Below are 6,609 nucleotides of genomic sequence, written 5' to 3'. Positions count from 1 at the left end.
TGAAGATATTTGAAGTTAGTTTCGAACATATGAAATTTTATGCAAGGAGATATTCGGTTAGGCCAAAGTGATGATGTTCTTGGCTAAATTTATGTTTTGGTTGATGTTTACCCATGTGATCTTGAGTTTGAAGCTTGGATCTGTTTTATGACACATTTTTGAATCATGTGATGTTTTGGTTTGAAGATCACTTCTTTATAAGTCATGGATCAAGAGGTTGATCAAAACAAGTTAGAAACAAAATTCTGTTTTGAACTTAGAAGAGAAACCAAAAAGTTCAAGTATGGTTTTAGTGATTTTGATGACTTTTGTTCATGATTCAAAACATGATTATTCTTAAGAATATGTTATGAGTGTAGTAGAAGAAAAATTTTGGTTTAATCATGAGTTTTGAGATTTGAAAGAATTACAACAAAAAGCAAAGGAAATAGCCTTTGTAAGTTTCGGCCATATAGAGTTTTGATGGTTGTGTTTAGTTTTAAATTTTTTTGAATTGATATTTGAGCTTAGGATAAAATTTACATTAGGTATGTAAATTTTGGTGATTTTTGGAGTTAGGATGCAAAATCCTTAAGTTAGGGGTAAAATGGTCATTTTCCCACATGTAGAGGGTAAAATGGTAATTTTACTCTAAGTTGATATTTTTCTATATTCCTAATTGTTAGTGATTAAGTTTTAATTTTTAGAAATCACTACTTTCAGTTTCCCGTGATCGCACTTGAGTTTTGTCTCGAAGCGCGAAGATCGAGGTAAGTTAGCTTTTAACTTACTATCAATTTAATGTGTATGTGTGATAAGTAAGGGAACTAAATTGTATGTATGCATGTTATCATATGTGCCATGCCAAGTCATTACATATTTATCTGTTACACAGAATTTATTCTGTCATGAATTATTCATCTGTTACACAAGATATTCTGTCACGTATTGCTATACATGCTATACATTGCAAGTATGTCATGTTAAGTTAAGTATGCCATCTGTTACATGTATTTCTTGTCATGTAATATTCATTGTCACATGTTACGCCATGTTAAGAAATGTTGTTTGTTATATGGTATGCCATGTTACGAAATGTTGCATGTTACATGTATGACATGTTATGAAATGTTCTCTGTTACATTTATGTCTCGAAGTATGTCATGCATGTCGTCCTACGTTCATGTCACGTTATGTTACGTCAAGATTTCTATCTTTTATGTCACGTTCATGTTACGTCACGTTACGAAATGTCATGTCTGCCAGTTAAGTCATTCATGTCAATCACGACCCTAAGCGCTAGGATGGGGTAATATCCTAGTGGAACTCCTTTGTTCACGCTGGAGTGTCTAAATAGGTGTGAAATTCCCTGGGTTGACGAAGTACAGTCAACAGGTTGCGAATGGGGCCTAATTAGCTGGTCACCGGAGCGCGCCAGGCACTAACGCCGATGGTGCCACACATTATGTTACGTGTGTCCACAGCAAGTGTGGCACAAACAGATAAGTCATGGGGCCACAACAACTGTGGAGCATGAAGTATGGGGCCACAACAACTGTGGAGCATACACTACGTGAGACACAGCAATTGTGACACGTAGAATACGTGGGGCCACAACAACTGTGGAGTACGTATTAACGCACTCACAGCTGGTATAGACACCTGTGATGTGATGCGGTAATCGGCAGGGACACACGGCTCAAGGGGACCTGTGTAGCACCCATATGGTCACGTTAATGATTAAGTTTATTGAATAAGATTCCAAGTTCAAGTCATGTTTCACGTTATGTTACGTTCAAGTTTACGTTCACGCAATCATGGTAATCCCATGAGACAAGAATATGTTTCAAGTTCATGTTATGTTATATTCACGTTCACGTTATGTTCCAAGTCCATGTTATGTTATGTTCACGTTTACGTTATGTTCCAAGTTCACATTTATGTTATGTCATGCTCAAGTTCAAGTTCAAATTATGCATGTTCATGTTTATGTTATGTTTCAAGTCACGTTCATGCTAAGCTTCAGTTTCAGTTTAAGTTATGCCAGTTATGTTATGTTGTATGTCAAGTTATGCCATGATTACTTATGATTTGATTTTGCATTCATGCTTTTACTGCCATGCATGCATCATTAACCTGTGTGGAAGTTTCCTGTTAACTTGCTGAGATTTGTAATCAAATCTCACTGTGGTAGTCCCAACTACCATTCCCCCCGAATGGTAGATTTTGCTACAGGATCTGAAGGAGAACTGGGAATCGACCAACTGGAAACGGTTGACTAAGCGATGGTGTGACGTTGATGGTAGTACATCAGTTACCTCAGATTACTACTTATATTTGTGGAGTTCAATCTCCAGCACTCTTTTTATCACAACCATATGGACTATTATTGTGATCTCAGTTGTTTAGTATGTCATTATGTATGAAGTATGTTTTAAGTATTTGGGATATTTCGGTTTGGTGCATAGTATTGCTAAAAAGAAAAATTATCCGCTGCGAATATTGCATAATGCTAGATGCACGTTAGGAATATTGCATCTTATATGTCATGAACGGGGGCAGGTAACCTTGTGTTGCATGTCTCGACGCTTTAAATGTCCGTCCGATCCCAAGCGGAATTTGGGGGCGTCACAGAAGTTAAGACATGAATACGAGTTTCTTAAACTTAAGGTAAACTCGAAACTAGCAAACTATCTTATAGTGTGGCTTAACAAGCTTAACGGCCTATTCTAATGGTATTTTTTAGAACTTATAAATATATATATATTTTAAAAAAGAGTGGAAGATCACATGTCCAATGGTGACCTCCTCCCATATTTTTTAATAAGGCCCTCACTTGTGGTGGAGGAATGCCGTGGAAACAAAAGCAAGGCCCATGGGGAAGTCCAAAGAGACCACAAACAAGAAAACCAATCTATGACAACAAGCCTATGTAAAAAAAGGAAATAAAACCACAAAAACTAGACCTAAAATCGTAATGAGGGAAGGCCTAAGAAACCCAAACGGAGCAAACCTCTAAGAATCTGTGGCATATTACAGTTATTAGAATAAGCCAATTCAGCGCCCGAAACCCCTTCCTTGGCTAACCAATCCGCCACCTTATTACCTTCACAATAAACATGCTGAAGATGGAAATGAATAGTGTGGGACAACCCAACAAGTTCCTCCAAAAAATCCTCTAGATACCACACACCACATCTCCTTTAAGCCACCAAGAGATAACCACCATCGAATCCAACTTGACTATCACATTAGTGATGTTTAAGGATTTGCAAATTCTCAAACCTTGAACGAGCGCCATGAGTTCTGCTTTATTATTAGAACCGAAACCAATATGAGAGGTGTAGGCCCACATGTCGACCTGAACCATTACGAATAACCCCACCAATGCCACAAGAACCTAGGTTACTGAGCTACTACCATCCGTGTTCAATTTATATCACCCCGACGGTGGCTTAACCCACCTTACCACTTTGCAACAAGGGATTTTAGGTACCACCGGTTTAATCCGCAGGGCCTTAAGGATCGCACCATCTCGACTGGATAGACTCTTAGATTGCTTAGCCGCATGACAAAGAGATCCTAACCACACACAAATAGAATGAACAATCGTATCATGAGTTTCCAGAATACCTTCCATCCAGACAAGACATCTTCTCCTCCATAGTCGCCAAGTAATAATGATGGGTATGATGCCAACAATAAAACCCACCTACGAAGAAGAGCTAGCACGCCTGAACCAAGTCCCATAATTCTACTTCCAAGATCTTCCAAGAGGAATACCAAAAAGAATGCCAAAAAAGGACCATACTTTTTGAGGAAAATCACCCTCAAAGAGCACATGGTTAATGTCTTCGATATGATCTTCATTACAACAATCACATTTGGAAACAAGAGGAATACCAGTACGTCGCAATCTATCATCCACACTCAAGGCCATATGCCAAGCCCTAAAAAAATGGATAGACATTTTTAAAGGAAGACTATTATGCCAAATCCAAGCATGCCAATCAAGAGGAGAACCTTTAATACGAATACAATTCCAAACAGATTTGGTAGAGAACATACCTGTCTCTGTAAGAGTCCAAACAAGAACATCCTTTCCAGAATTAGACCCGAATAAAGAGATTAAAATCTCATCCACCTTATCCTGCTCTACTAAAGTCTCCCAAAAATCTACATCCCAACTATCTGACAACCTACAATCTTTAATTTTTAGCAGGGGTGTGAACCCACTAGTGGCATCTCATTAATAAGGGGACCACTATCCCTCCATTTTTCATACCAGAAAAAAAATCTCTCAATTCTCTAATATTCCACTTTGGGTTATTCAACAACAACGGAATATAATTAACAACCATTCTCCAAAATCTGGATTCTTTATTGATCTCTATGAGAGACCATGGCTTCAATCCAACATATTTTTCTTTGAAAAAATTTGCCCATAAAGAATTACCTTGAAGAAGGTTCCAAGCAAACCTAATAAGTAAGGCTTTTTGAGTGTCCTGAAGATTCCATAACCCGAGCCCCCTTCTTCCACAGGTTTGCAAATATATTTTCACACCATCCATTTCTTTTTATCTTGCCCATTTGATTCTCCCCAAAAGAACGAACTCATCAACCTATGAATCTTGGAGATAATAGCTTGAGGGACCTATAAAACATCAAAGAGGTGAATCGTCATACTAGATGTAACATGCCTCGATAGAACAAGTTTACCATCGGTAGATAGTAGCCTCATCTTCCAGCCACTGATCTTTTGCCTCACTTTATTCACCTTGTCTTATAAATGAGCTTGCTTAAGTCTCCCCAAGATTATTGGCACTCCTAGATATTTAAAAGGAAAAGTCCCCTCCATGAAACCAGTGCGACCTAATAGTCTCTGCGTTCGCCTAGTAGAAATCTTGTCCGAACAATACAATGCAGATTTCTGCATATTGATAGTCTGTCTCAGCCACCTCTCATATTGACTTAGAATTTGTTGAAGAACTTGAACTGACCTCTGACTTCCATAAGAAAAAATCATTACATTATTAGCATACATCAAATGAGAGACAATAGGCATACCTCGGGCCTGAGAAAAAAGGCCAAATTTACTCTCTCGCACGCTGCCATGAATCAATCGGGATAGTACCTCTTACTGAATGATAAACAAATAAGGTGATAGAGGATTACCCCTAACTGTTAATTAGACCTAACTATTGCTGAATGATAAACAAATTTATTACACCTAACTGCTAATTAGATAATTGTTACAAAAATATACATTTTTATTCATTCTTGATATCAACTATACCTCATTCAATAGCCTATAGAGTTGGGGAATACACACACCATAACCCTAGTTAGCTATTAGCTAGATGGATTACAATGTTTGCATCATAATTTGATAGTATTTGTGACTTGAAACATGCATCTTTCGTTCCAGTCGTACGTTTACTTTTACTATTAAAATGTTAATATATCCTACACTGTACACTACATTCTCTGTAGTAAACATACAATGTATAGCATTTTGACTTGGTCCTATATATGCATGATATCATGCAAATCAGAGAGGAGAGTTCGGGACAACAATTGTCATTAAGACATTGATTTAACTTTTTCTATTTGGTTATCCATTTTTTTTAAAAAAAGAGTCGAGGTCACATGTTCAAGAGTGACATCTATCCAATGTTATTAAAAAAATCCTAATTTATGGTGGAGGAATACCGTGAAACAGAAAAAAAAAAAAAAATCCAAGAAAACTTTCAAAAAACTCCCCAAAAAAATAACAAATCCCAGTTGCCCAAAAACCAGAAAAACAACCAAACCCAACGAAAGACCCACCCACACTAGAGGACTCTCAACATCTAAGATAAGGGATGCTAAATTTATCCATGCAAATCAATCCCCAAATCGAGCCTTGAATGAAATCAACGTCGCAAAAGTCTGAAATAATACCTCGAGTTCCTTGCTTAGCCAAAAAATCAGCCACCATATTAGCTTATCTAAATATATGTCGAAAACGAACATTTAACTCCCAAGCAATAGCTTTAATTTCCTCCCAAGAATCCCAAAGAAACCAATATTTGCACACTCCCGAAGCCAACCAACCCACTAAGATCAATGAGTCTGTCTCTACTAATACATCCCGCAATCCCAATTCTCTACACAATCAAAGCCCATCAAGAAGAGGTCTACATTCGACTATGTTGTTCGTGGCATGACCATAAGAATTCATGAATCTAGCCACTACTCCCCTTGGTGGTTCCAAATAATACCACCCCCACCGTCGGCTCTTGGGTTACCACAAGCTCCTTCATCTACATTCGGTTTTACTCACCCTCACTCTGGAGGTTGCCACGCAATTAGGCTCACTCGCCTTACAGCAAGAGGAACAACCGAACAAGCTAATAATTCTATAATGGCCCGATCATGAGCCCCCATCCCCCGTAAACCTTTGATCTTACTAGAAAGGTCTCTAATTAAAATTTTAACAGATCCAATAATACCATCCGGATTAAAATTAATACCTTCCATTCAGGCTGCACATCGAGCTCTCTAAAGCACCCAAGAAATCACAATAGGGAGAACCCCCTGAAGCCACCCCACTTGCGTTGACATTAAAGCTCCTTGCCACCAAAAACT

Source organism: Juglans regia, chromosome 7 (genome assembly GCF_001411555.2).
Source record: "Juglans regia cultivar Chandler chromosome 7, Walnut 2.0, whole genome shotgun sequence".
Lineage (NCBI taxonomy): Eukaryota > Viridiplantae > Streptophyta > Magnoliopsida > Fagales > Juglandaceae > Juglans > Juglans regia.
Note: the sequence above shows the minus strand (reverse complement) of the source record.